This window comes from Chelonia mydas, chromosome 6 (genome assembly GCF_015237465.2).
Source record: "Chelonia mydas isolate rCheMyd1 chromosome 6, rCheMyd1.pri.v2, whole genome shotgun sequence".
NCBI classification, from domain to species: Eukaryota; Metazoa; Chordata; order Testudines; family Cheloniidae; genus Chelonia; species Chelonia mydas.
Genome location: NC_051246.2, coordinates 20,331,225 through 20,345,079, shown reverse-complemented (window position 1 = coordinate 20,345,079; position 13,855 = coordinate 20,331,225). Strand labels below are relative to the sequence as shown.

General features: G+C 46.2%; 1 protein-coding gene and 1 pseudogene across 4 annotated transcripts in view; both read right to left on the bottom strand.

Annotated features, from left to right (window-relative positions):
- Positions 1-867, bottom strand: part of LOC102944481 (NACHT, LRR and PYD domains-containing protein 3) — a 51,353-nt gene extending 50,486 nt beyond the window's left edge. For 3 of the 4 annotated variants that reach the window (XM_043549317.1, XM_043549315.1, XM_043549316.1), the window contains exon 1: positions 761-862. The gene's annotated coding sequence lies outside the window, so the exon portion shown is untranslated. Of the gene's footprint in view, positions 1-760 lie in introns of all 4 variants that reach the window. The other variant, XM_007072241.3, reaches the window with a different exon arrangement.
- Positions 868-3,206: 2,339 nt separating this feature from the next.
- LOC122466172 lies at positions 3,207-6,809 on the bottom strand (annotated as a pseudogene).
- Positions 6,810-13,855: the final 7,046 nt, after the last annotated feature.

Below are 13,855 nucleotides of genomic sequence, written 5' to 3'. Positions count from 1 at the left end.
GGTCACTGGGGCTCATAACTCCTCAGTGTTTCTCTCTCACAAATGATTCTTTGTGCCAGTGTCCACATCTGTAAAATGGAGATAATCCTACTGATTTAACTCACAGGGGTGTGGTGCAGCTTAGCTAATGTTCGTAAAGCCAGGTGAGTTTTTAGGAAGATGGGGCTATGGTAATTTGTCATCCAACTGGATTTGAAAATAGAGGTGGGACACCCTAATTTAATTAACATTTCAAAATATAAACCCAGAAAATACAGTCCTGGAATATCAGGCCCTGCATCCTGAGATCCAGTGTTAGCTTGAGAGAACCTCATGGGTATTTTGGATATCAGAGCAAGGTGAGGTGGAGCAGTGGTAATTTCTGACACACGCTGCATCTACACAGCAACTGCGGGGTGTTGGTCCCATCTTGGGCAGACAGACAGATGTGACATTCAGCTCTACTTGAACTAGGGCCTAAAAATATCAGTGTGGGGGCAACACAGGCTAGACACGCAAGTAAAATCCCGCCCGACCTCCTGGATACATGCCCGGGTAGCTAGCTCAAGCCACCGCCCACGCTGCTACTTTGAGGCAGGAGCACAAACACAGCTCATGCACATATGTCTACCTGCACTGGGAATTACACCTCTCAGTTGCTGTGTAAACATCCCCATGGGCCCCATTCTGCCAGGTCTCACCACCCACATGTATAAACTACAACTAGTTCAGATTAAAGTTAGCCCATCCCAAGAGAAAATGCAGAAAGTGATGGACTTACTGTTAGTCAGAAAGTTCACACAAACATCATCTGATGGCCCTGGTTTGATCTGTTTCTCTCAGTCTTGTTTGTGTTCAAACACAGACATCCAAAAAAAAACCCTAGACAGAGGAACAGGAAACTGCTCAGAGTTTATTGTGCAATACAAAGAAACTAAAACACCTCCAGCTAAAACTGAACTTCAGCACTTTCTGAATTTCTCTACCAACCCTCATACCACAGCAAGTAGGATTTAAAGCCTTCTTAGTCCATGTATGTATATTGTGTTGGTTTTTATTCCTTTTATTCCTTTGGCTTCAGCAACCTGTTTCTCTGAATATTGATGTCATGAACTCCAAAGACATGTTCACCACTTTTCCCTTCCCAAGTGCAGCAGCTTTAACCAAGACAAGCCACATATGAATAGTGTGCAACAGACAGAATGGAGTTTGGACTTTGCATCATCTTGATACATAAATAGCAGTGATATTAGCAGGAGTTGGGACTTACATCCTGTCATAAATATAAAGGGAAGGGTAACAAGCCTTATGTATGCGGTAACATAAAATCCCTCCTGGCCAGAGGTACAGAATCACTTACCTGTAAGGGGTTAATCAGTTCAATTAACCTAGTTGGCACCTAACCAAAAGAACCAATGCCGGGGGAGGAGGAAGGGAAATACTTTCAAATCTGCAGGAGAGGGAAGGTTTTGTTTGTGCTCTCTTTGTTTTGTTCCTTCTCGGGACAAAGAAAGAGACCAAGCAGGTAACCCAGCTCCTAAAAAAATCCTAAAATAATACATCTAAAAGTACAAAAATTGTAAGTAATAGCAAGAAAATAAGTTAGATTATCTTTTGTTTTAGCCTGTAAATTTTCCCTATGCTAAGAAGTCATTTTATTCCTGTTTTGTAACTGGGAAGCAAAGTTAGACGGGAATTCTCTGTGTTTTAAATCTTTTTATTTACCCTGTGAAGTTATCTTCCATCCTGCTTTTGCAGGTGTGATTCTTTTACTTTTTTTTTTAATAAAATTCTTCTTTTCAGTGTCCTAAAAATCAGGGATTTGGTCTGTGCTTACTTTGTTAACCTATTGGTTGCTACATTATTCTCAAGTTTCCCCAGAAAAGGGGGTGAAGGAACTTGGGAGGATATTTTGGGGGGATAGGGCTCTCTGCCATCTTTCTGGGGCAATTCTCTTTAAGATCAAATAAGCAGCAACTCTGAGCTGGCTCACACCCCACCACCCACCACCATTTGGGGCTCTGTTGCCTCATTTTAAGAATTTCTCACTTTTTTGTTTTTGTTTGCAGCTGCCAGAAGCCCTTGTCCCAGCTGAGAAGTGGAAACGAGAGGTTTGCTGTTCATTTCAGCAGAGAAATAAGAAAAGTGGGAATGGGAATCCATTGATCCCATTCCTCTTAGGATGGAAGGAGAGAGAGGGATTTCCGCATGGGGGCATATCTCACTCAGCTGGTGTAAGTCACCTTAGAACTACTGCCATGGGATGGCCTATATACGGGTCCCTAAATACCAGTGGCAGATTTAGAGTTAGTGGGGCCCTGTGCTCAGCTTCATTTTTGGGGCCCCCCTCGGGACCCAGCCAAGAAAAAGAACATTCTCTCTAATCCCCCTCCCCGCCCGTTTTTCATTCTTTTTTTCTTCATCCTCCTCCTATAAGTAATAGGAAGTAAATGAAAATAAAGGGAGGTACCTTGATTGTTTTTGTAGTCTAACTTATTTTTCCATAGACCACTTGAAAATCGCGGAGGGTCTCAGTGGACCACTTAATGATCTTTCCAAATGTTGTTTGTACCGTTAGCTAACTATTGTAAAGCACGTTGGATAAGAGCGCTTTATTAAAAAAAATGCAAAAAAACATTGGGGTGCGGGGTCTGGCCAGGAGTTAGGGTGTGGGAGGGGGCTCAAGGCTGGGGGTGCAGGGTCTGGGAGGAAGTTAGGGTGCAGGAGCAGGCTGGGGGTTGGGGTTCAGGGTCTGCCCAGGAGTTAAGATGCAGCAGGGGGCTCAGGGCTGGGGAAGGAGGTTGGGGTGTGGAGCGCTTACCTGGTGCAGCTCCCATTTGGTCCGAGGGATGCAGGTGGGAATGGGGGGGGGGGGGTAGGAGCTCCCGTTTGGTGCTCAGGGTGGGGCTAGGTACGTGTGGGGGGTGCAGGAGTCAGGGCAGGGGGCTGGAGGTGTGGGCTGGAGTCGTGGGGCTGCTCCCAGCCCCCTGCCCTGAGTGGCTCACAGCAGGGGGCTGGGGGGGGCTATGTGTCGGGTGAGTGAGGGGGCCCCGCCTTTGCTCTGCCCTGCCCCGATTCCACCCCCTTCCCCAAGGCCCCGCCCCACCTCTTCTCCACCTCCTCCCCCGAGCACGCTGGGGCCCCACCCCTCCGCCTTTCCCCAGAGCACCGGCAAACAGCTCCTCGGTGGCAGGGGAAGCGCGGCGGAGGGGCAGGGACGTGGCACACTTTGGGGAGGAGGCAGGGGAGGCGGAAGCTTGGCTGCCGGTGGGGGAAGAGCCTGCAGCAGGAGCTGGCAGGACCAAGCTTCTGTCCCCGCAGCTGCCTGGCCCTGGGGCCCCCTGTCGTTAGGGGCCCCATGCCAGGGCATCCAGTGTTTTACTGTAAATCTGCCCCTGCCTCAGGACATCCTTCACGCCCTTGTTCCTCAGGCTGTAGACAGGGGGTTCAGCATGGGGATCACCAAGGTATAGAACACAGCCACCATTTTCTGCCAGACCCTGAGCTGTCAGGTGAGGGTCATAAATATGTAAAGATCAGGGTCCCATAGAAGATGGAAATGACAGTCAGGTGGGAGGCGCAGCTGGAGAAGGCTTTGTGCCTTCCTGCAGCGGAGCAGATCCTCAGGATATCAAAGATGATGTAAATGTAGGAGATGAGGACGATGAGAATGGTGCCTATTGTTTCTATGGCTGCAAAGATGAAATGCACTAACTTATTGATGCGAAAGTCAGAACACGAGATTTCTTGGAGTGGGCGAATATCATAGAATCATAGAGTATCAGGGTTGGAAGGGACCTCAGGAGGTCATCTAGTCCAACTGCCTGCTCAAAGCAGGACCAATCCCCAACTAAATCATCCCAGCCAGGGCTTTGTCAAGCCTGACCTTAAAAACTTCTAAGGAAGGAGATTCCACCACCTCCCTAGGTAACGCATTCCAGTGTTTCACCACCCTCCTAGTGAAAAAGTTTTTCCTAATATCCAACCTAAACCTCCCCCACTGCAACTTAAGACCATTACTCCTTGTTCTGTCATCAGCTACCACTGAGAACAGTCTAGAGCCATCCTCTTTGGAACCCCCTTTCAGGTAGTTGAAAGCAGCTATCAAATCCCCCCTCATTCTTCTCTTCCGAAGACTAAACAATCCCAGTTCCCTCAGCCTCCCCTCATAAGTCATGTGTTCCAGTCCCCTAATCATTTTTGTTGCCCTCCGCTGGACTCTCTCCAATTTATCCACATCCTTCTTGTAGTGCAGGGCCCAAAACTGGACACAGTACTCCAGATGAGGCCTCACCAATGTCGAATAGAGGGGAACGATCACATCCCTCGATCTGCTGGCAATTCCCCTACATATACATCCCAAAATGCCATTGGCCTTCTTGGCAACAAGGGCACCTGTTGACTCATATCGCAGAAGAAAAGATCGAGAACATTGGAGTGGCCGAAGGACAGACTGAATCCAGTACACATAGGCACAATGGCCTTGAGACTGGCGCATAGTTAAGAGCCAGCCACCAGATGGATGCAGACTCTCCTGGACATGTTGACATTATAAAGCAATGGGTTGCAGATGGCCACGAAGCGATCTATGCCATCACAGCCAGGAGGCAAAGCTCATTGTTGGCACAGAAGGAGAAGAGGAAAAACTGAACCACACACCCAGGGAAAGAAATGTCTTTACTCTTCGCTAGGGAAATGACCATCGCCTTGGGGGCAATCACAGCGGAGTAGACAACATCTAAGAGTGACAAATTGCTGAGGAAAATGTACATGGAGCTGTGGAGTTGGGAGTCAACCCTAATCAGCACAATCCTCCCGACATTCCCCACCAGGGGGCAGAACTAAATGGCAAAGAAGAACACAAAGAGGATGTTTTGCAGCTTTGGACTGTCTGTTATTCTCCAGAAAATGAAGCCAGTCACCCTGGAGCCATTTCTCCTGTCACTGTGCTCTGTGTCAAAGAAGAGGCAGAAGAGGGGATAGAAGCAATGGGTACCACAACAATAAATCTGATGTACACTGGAGACTCCTGTTATCTCTTAAGAGGTGCCTAAACAACGGAAATTTAATTTAGTCATAGATTCCAAAGCCCAAAGGAACCATTTTGATTATCTAGACCAGTGTTTGTTTGTTTTTCATTTGTGGACCAATCAAAAATTTTGAATGGAGGTTGAAATCTTAGACATAATCTGTGGTCCCCTAGGAATCCACGGACCACAGGTTGAAAACCAGTGTTCTATAGTAACAACAACCTTTTGAGGACCCCTTAGATATAGTCTGTGGACCCCAAGGCATTTGCAGATGACAAATTCAAACCCATCAATCTAGTCTAATTGCTTGTATAACACAGTTCATCATTTTTTTCCAATATTTTTCATTGTAAACTAGAACATATCTTTTAAAAAATCATCCAATCTTGAATGAAAAATTGTCCATGAATGAAGTATCCACCATGACCCTTGATAAATTGTCCCAAGGGTTAATCACCCTCACTGTTAATAGAGGCCTTTTATGAAGAGCTGGTCAAAATTCCCACCTACCCCCTTGAAATTTAAGTTAGACAGTTCTACATGTGGAATCCTCAGTATTGGAGGTGTTTCAGAGCAGGTCGGAAAAAACCACCCATCAGGATGTTAACGTGGTGTTACTTGGTCTTGACCCCGCACAGGGAGCCTAAATTGACTACATGAGGTCCCTTTCACCCTACATTGCCAGGATTCCTGAATAAGTATTTGTATTTATTATTATTATTTTATTTTATTTTTTTGCAAAAATGCTGAAATTTCCATGGAAAATTCAATGAAAAAGAGATATGTTTGTTTTTGCAGGAGGAGGGCAGTTTTCATCTATTTCCTAGGAATTTAGTGTTCCCACTCACTGTAGGAGGGTCTGATCCAAAACAGATTGACGCCAAGGGAACTTTTCCATTTATTTCAGTGCACTTCGGGTCAGGCTGTTTGGGAAGATGATGAAATCTGATATTAACAGCTATCAGAGTGAGAAGCAAGGAAAGGTAACATGCCATGTATTTGAACCTTCTGCACTCCCTGCAAGAGGATATCTTCAAGGCAAATGGATTAGTAAAGTTCACAAAGAATTATAAATTTATATGAACTCAAAGGGGAAAAAACATTACCTCTTTTACTGAACTATTAAATATGAGATTTTGAATGCACCGAAGTCAGGAAATGGAAAGCAGGGTCTAAAATCCCAAGATGTTTGTGATAGCTTTACCTGCCTTTAACTGATGAGTAGAAACAACATCCGTAATAAAATGGCATAAGCAGCGCACTGGTCAACTCAGCCCATGCAAATACAGCCAGACCCACCCAAACATATCTCTACTTGGGCTCCTACCTGAAATCTCTGTAAAGGTAAAGTTATGGAGCCAGATCCTGAGCTGGTATAAACTGGAATTGCTGGAGGACTTTTAAATAGAGCACTTTAATACTTTGAGATCATTTTTGTTTAAAGTCTTACAAATAAAAAATAAAAACATGGTGAACAATATATTTGCATGAATATTCAGTCATTTTCCTGAGATATGGATCTTTTGCACAAACTGGTCTCCTTTGGTTGCTTTTTATTACAGCTCCTAGTTTTTTTCAGATTTGCCCACCTATGGTTATGAACAAGGTCACCAAAAACAAAGTTCTTGCATTTCTCTATGAGACAAAGAAACACCAAAGATAGGAATCAAAATCTCCATAGGGAAATGGAAGCATAAAGTCACACTCATCTGGAAGCCCGATTTCCTAGCAATGTGTCTATTTTGGTACACGATTTCTAGAATTCTTTACCTTATCAATGTGAAAAATTAAAATGCACATGCGTGCGCACACGCACACACACATTTCAATTGTCCTGTGTGGATTAATCACATTTCACCATAATAGGAAACCACAAGAAAACGTCAAGAGAAAAAAATATATATTAAGCAGACCATTGAAAAATAAAGTATTTTTTCCACAAAATGTAATTTTACTGTGTTATTATATCCTTTATCATTTCCAGGTTTCAGAACTGATCCTAAAACATCATCAACTTTTGCCTTGTTATAACAACGCAATATCCAGAACACTTCCAAATGTTGTGTTCCCTCTTAACTGTGATGTAATGTGGGATAGAAAATAAATTAATTCAAGAATCATTTTCAGGTAGAAAGAGCCAAAATTGCTAGTAAAGTAAAAAAGAAAAATCTAATTTCTAAGTGAATCACACTAATACTGTAGCTATTTAGAGAAACTGAACTGAAAGACAATGGCAGAGAAAAAGAATTACTTTAAATAGAAGGAGGTGAGCATTTTGGAATTTCAAAAGTGGGGAAGCAGAGGCAGCAAGCGAGTTTGGAAAAGCTTCCACCTCAAGAGGAAAGGACCCTAATGAATATTAAGGAAAACATCTCTCTCTCTCTCCCCTGTGCTCACCATGCAGTATCTTATCATCATGTATAATATAGGGCTATAAATCTCTATAATTTACCATGAGTGAGTGGAGACAGTGGGAGGACCAGCCTGTCCTTCTCAGAAGATATTTCTTTAGCAGAGTCATAAAGCAGCTTCAAAGAGAATAGCCACTGATCTCCACCTAACGGGCCACAATGAGACACTCTGGTAGTTGGAATTGCAGGTCAAACAGCATCAAGAAAGATGGTTCCCTTGGAACCTAGGTGGGTCCAGATGTCCCTGTTCTTTCTCCCACTTCAAACTAAGAAGAAAACTGAACTATGCAAGAGATATTTCATTCCATTATCAGTGTGTATCCACCCGAAACACATGAGACCTTCCATAGGGGCAGAGAATGGTGCATTGGGGAAGCCAGTGCTGCCCGTTCCATTCTGTACTGTCTTTTTTAACAATCTTCTCTCTCCAGGGCTGTCAACTGGGAATATTTCATCAGCACAAAACCCACTCTGGGAAATTTTAAAGGAAAATGTTTGATATTCAAATAAATGAAACACATTTTTAGAAAAAAAAAACAAATCTCTGTAACCCTTCTGCCTGTCAGTGTTGGCAGCAACAAGGGCCGGGTTCAGTATCTAGGGGTTCCATTCCAATAACACAATGCAAAACCGGCTCGAGCCCCGACCCAGTGACATGGGACAAATATATACACCCCCGCTGGGCGCCTCCAAGAGGCAATACTTCCCCTCTCGCAAGCACATAGTCTGAGTGTAGCAAAAAGCCTTTTAATAACAGAGAGAAACAACGTGGCATTATGTTGGGGAAACGCCACTGACAGGATTCATAACACAACCCATGAGCAAAAAACCCACCCCAAGCAAACTGGGGCGTGTCCTTTCCCCTTGGTTCTTGAGTCCAGCAACCCAAAATCACCCAAAGTCCCAAAAGTCCAAGAACCCAAAAGTCTCTGTCCCTGGTCAGAGGAGCCCCAGAGTTCAAAAGTTTATCTGCAGAGTTTTACCTCCCAACCTGGGTGGAGATTGGGGGGGCGGGGTTTAGGGGCACCTTACGTGGTCCAAAGCTGATGGCCCCACCTCTCCATGGGGCTCCGCTCTGTCAGCCGCCCCATGAGCTGCTCTAGGCAGCCAACAAACTGCTGTGCTCCACCAGCTGCTCTGCTCCAGAAGCTGCTCTGATTGCCATCCCACAAACTGCAATGCTCTGCTCTGCTCTGCCAGCCGTCCTGCAAACAGCTCCACCATATATCTTCAGGCTCCCCCACTACTTAACACAACACTCAGTGATTTCAGCTCTTAGTAAGTTTAGCTCTTTCGTGATTTCAGCTTGTAGTATGGGAGCCTCAGTGCTGGTGCACCATTAGCCCAAAGTGAATTCAGCTCAGCAGTCTGTAACTAGACTCCTGATGGAATCAAAATTAGCTCTGATATTCCACAGTGGAGAGAGAGAGAGAAGGAAGTGCAATTAGCATGTAAGACCCATGCAACCAAGTATTAATACCTGTCCCCAATCTCTCTCAATTCACAGAGTTTTGGAACCCATGTCCCTTGCCTAGCGAGTGCTACTTAGTTGATGGCGAGTCCCTCCATCATAACAAAAAGCCAAGTACAGTTCCACTGTCCTTGATTCCCATAATCAGGGTAATAATTTATTCTTCCTGCCCCAATAACAGAGACACTGGGGATCCCACAGCAGCCAAAGTGACCATTTGGGCAGCTACGGGCCTCATTCTAGGCAGGGTGGGTGTGCCTATGCAAATGAGACCAGCCCCTGAAGTTCTTTTCCACAACTTGCCACACCTCACCACCAGATATCAGGGTGGAGCTCATCCTGACTCTGCTTACACCTCCATTAAACAATATTCTTTGAAACCAAGGAGTAATTTTAAACAGACTATTTTCCTCTTCGTTTAACTCATTAAAGCACAATGGGCCAGATACTCGGTTGGTATAAATCAACATAGCTCTGCTGATGCTGATGCTGATGGATCCATGACAACTGACACCAGATGATGATCTATCCTGATATTCCCAAACACTGACATGCAGCGTTCAGGATAGTTTAGGCAGTTGGTCCCATTTCACTGCGAGTTATTTTGTGAGAGAAAATGAAGACAACGTTTTGGGGTCAAAAGCATCAGCATTTTGAGAACAGAAAAACAATCTTCTCTCCTGGCAGACAGAATGGATTTTGGAGCTTTCCCCAAGTATCAGAACTGAAAGAAAAATAGATGAATCACCTTAGTCTTTGCCTCATAATATTAAAACTTGTTGCAAGAGAGAGATCTCTCTTTCTTGAATTCAAATGGATTGGGTAAGGGGTAATTGGAGACACAGTTTATTTGTTCTGCATACACGAGGGTACAGAATTCCTCAGAGCTCTGAATCTCAGGTCAGGCACAAGTGTGTGTGGGGGGATCATTAAAATACCAGTTACATCTCCCGGCAGCAGGAGAGAGTTAGACACCAATATATGGTCTTCAAATGTAGTTCAAGTTCCTGGACATGTTGATGTTTCTCTTTATCTTTCCCTCTGTTTTATGCAGTCCATAAATCTGAAAATCCCCCTAGCAAGAGGCACGTCCAATCACAAATACACTTAGAGGAGCCCAGCGAGATTATAATCAATATCCGCTAGGATTATAGCTGTGAATACAGTTTCCTTCAGAGCAGCAGGACTAGACATCTGTATGTTGCACAGCCAAAAGTCAATGAGCATTCTGCTGTTCAGTGCTGAGAGAGAAGGAAACATTTGAAGTAGAAGCATGAGAGAGTCCAGAACTCCAGTAAAAAGTCAGGAAATGCACCTGCATGTGCCCGTCTGATTCAGATCTAGATTGGGCGCTGTCAAGGGCCCTCAGCAAAGAGCCTGCCATGACACATGCCATTTAGCTGAACCCTTATCAGGCAGGATAACTAGGATGATGCAGCAGCTGGGAAGAATGGAGATCCTGTCAATGTCCCTGAAGGCCAGGATGTGAGCTCAGATTATATCAGGACCAGTTTGGAGAAGATATCAGTGAAAACCCTGGAGATGAGGATGTGCCTGGCCAGAGACTTGGAAGTCCAGGCTGGTTACTGCAACTCTCCATCCCCTCCCTCCCATTGTTTTCTGGATAAATTGTACTTTCAACACTGAGGTCTTTGTAAGTTATGGCCAAATAATTTGCTGTCCTGGATAATATGCCATGCATTGCTGTGTGTGTGTCTGTGGTGTAGTGCGGACGCCATGACATTTCCACAGCCTCCTCTACCTTCCCCTCCCCTCTACCAGCTTCTGCTGGGCACAATCCAAAGTAGATGCAGAGCACTGGTGGAAATGGTTTCTGAAAAGCCAACTTTGCTGTTTAACCAAGAGTTCAGAGTATGGGCTATATGGCTTGTGCTGAAGCCCATGGTCTCTAGCAAGTTCACAAATAGAAATCAGTGCCCCTCTGTCCAGTTCACCGCAGGCAGGCAGGTGGGGGTGGAGAGGTTCAAACACCACTTGGATCAATGCTCTCCAGCCAAGCTCAGGCTTTGGTTGGTTTCCTTCATTTCCCCCCAATCCTGGTAGCTTATGCTGGGAAATTTCTCAGGCAGCATGAATTCAGAATGTTTCCATCTGAAATTTCATGGTATTGCAACCATGGGGGTCCCGACCAAAATGGGATAGTGGGGGAGTTCAAAGGTTGTTGTAGGGGGGTCACAGCATTGCCACCCTCACATCTATGCTGCCTTCAGACCTGGACTCTGAGGGCAGCATCCAGCAACCTTTCTGAAGCTAGAGGAGGTTCCCAGATGTGGAGGTGGGTCCCTGCTGCTGGGAGCACCTCAGCTGGGGCGTCCTACCTACTAGTTCCTGGCAGATCAAAGCAAGGGCCTTGGCCAATTTGGGGGCATCCAGAAAAATGGACACCTGAGCCCCAGAAGGAACTGCAAGGGAAGCCCGAGCCCCAGCTGCAGATGCCAGGTAGAAGCCCCAAGCCCAGGCATCAAGAGCGTCAGAAGGAATGGGGAGGGTCATGAAAGCCCTGAGCCCAGTGCCCCAGCCCTGGCTGCAGCCACGGGTGCCAGAAGCCCCAAGCCCAGGCATCAAGAGCGCCAGTAGGAATGGGAACGGGCATGAAAGCCCTGAGCCCGGGCACCCAGAGACGTGGTTGGAGCAGGACCCTTGTCAGAAGCTGCCAGGGCCAAAGCCCTGAGCCCAACGCCAGGATGCTGCAGTGCACCGGCTTCTGCACTGCCTCTGGAGGTGCTTCTGATAGCCCCACAGAGAGCAGCCATGCAGGGGACGTCCTGTCCCCAGCCCAGCGGACTAACAGCTAGGAGGCCCCTACTGGGGGGCTCCTGCCTGGGGGACTCCCAGCAGGATGGGGACATCAGATTTCACAGGGCGGGTGTAATGTATGATTTGTGACACGTTGTTCACTGCTGTGACATTGGTAGGGCCCTAGCTATAGAAGAAGATCGAGAGGTGGCTTGGTTACGGTGTAGAAGTCGCTTCATGAAGAGAAAAAAACGAATACCATCTACAATGTAGCCAAGAAAGGCACAACAAGAACGAACAGCTGTCAGCTGAAGCCAGAGAAATTCAAATGAGAAGTAAGGCACACATTTTTGACAGTGAGGGAGACTAACCACTGGAACAAATTACCCAGGGAAGAGGTGGATTCTGTTTCCTGGTATCCTCACATCACAACTGATTGTCATTCTGGAAGGTGCCTTTTACTGAATTACAAGCTATTGGGCTTAATATGGTGGTAAGTGTGTGAAATTTCATTGCCCGTGAAATAGAGGCCGGATTAGGAGATCAGATTGTTTCACAACCTATGCCTCTATGGAAAACTCAATGTGGGCTGAGGAACAGACTCTGCTGTTTTACTGGGTAGCCTGCTTGCTCCCTAGAATCAATAATGAGCAAGTGGGGCGATCCAGGGTGCAGCTCAAACATCCAACCGGGCTGGCCAGGGGCAGACATCAGGCCTGCAAAGGAAAGGTGAGTGTGGCAGTGACTTCCCAAAGGCCTTTGGCAGGAACTCAGCCCATTGGGCAAAGGTGGTGAGGCGGCTGTGACCTCACAGAGCTCCCTTGACATCAGCCCGGCAGGACAGAGATGCGGGGCAGGGGGAACCTCGGAGACCCCTGTAGCCTTGATGCAGCAAGCCTCCATCTCGCAGTCTCTCTGTGAGGACCAAGAGAGGATTGGTGTGGAGGAGATTCTTTGGGAGTGTTTGCATTTCTGTGCGGATTTTGTCAAAAGAAGTCATCATCTGTGTCGAAGGTAGGCTATATGTACAAAATGGGGGACTCTCTCCTGGGAAGCAGTGACCCTGAAAAAGACTTGGGGTCATGGGGGATAATCAGCTGACCATGAGCTCCTAGTGGGATGCTATGGCCAAAGGGGCAAATGTGACCCTGGGAGCCGTACCTAGCAGAATCTCAGGTAGAAGTAGAGAGGTTCTAAATCTCTGTACTGGGCATTGGTGCAACCGCTCCTGGAATATTGTGTCCATTTCTGGTGTCCACAATTTGAGACAGATGCTGATAAATTGGAGAGGGTTCACAGAAGAGCGACATGAATGGTGAAAGGATTAGAAAACATGCCCTTTGGTGACAGACTACAGGAGCTCAATCAAAGAGAAGATTAAGGGATGAGCCTAAGGGAACAAATATTTACTAATGGGCTCTTCACTTTAGCAGATAAAGGCTATGATCAGACAATGGCTGCAAGCTGAAGCTAGACCAATTCACACTGGAAATAAGACGAGCGTTTTTAACAGTCAGGGTGTGGAGCAATTCACCAAGGGTTGTGCTGGATCCTCCACAACTGGCTTTTTTTAAAATCCAGATTGGGTGTTTTTCCAAAAAATCCATTCTAATTCCTATGGGAATTATTTTGAGGGAAGTTCTATGGCCGACGTTAAACAGAAAGTCAGACCAGAGTGGTTCCTTCTGGGCTTGGAATTTATGAATCTGTGACTCGCTGGGGGCATTTGAAATTTGTCCCTTTTTGATTCCCTCTTCCTCCTTCCCTCTTGTCTCTTCTCTTAGCTCTGCTGCTCTTCTTCCTGAGGAGGGTGGGGCTCTGCTCCAGCTGTCATTGTAGGGGGCCCTCACAAAGAGGTGGGGCTGGAATTGTTTGCTGATGGTGATCTCCACTAGAGTGCTCTCCTGTGGTGACTAGTGCTGTCTTTTGCCCATCTGTTGAGAATGCTCAGGCCCCAGGCCCTGAGAGTCTCTGCACTGATTGGCCAAGTGTGGGGTTATTGCTGAGTCAATAGGGAGGAGACTCAGGCACTCTTGGCTGAGTACAGTGAGGCCTAAGGCTCAATTCAATGGCATTTCTTTGTCTGCCTGTAAGGCGAAATTTTTTGAAGCCTGCTTCCAATTCATTCCAAAATTTCAGGGAATTTCTAGGCATCAGTGGGAAGAACCTTGTTGATTTTAGTGACAACTGGAAAACAACACCTCCAG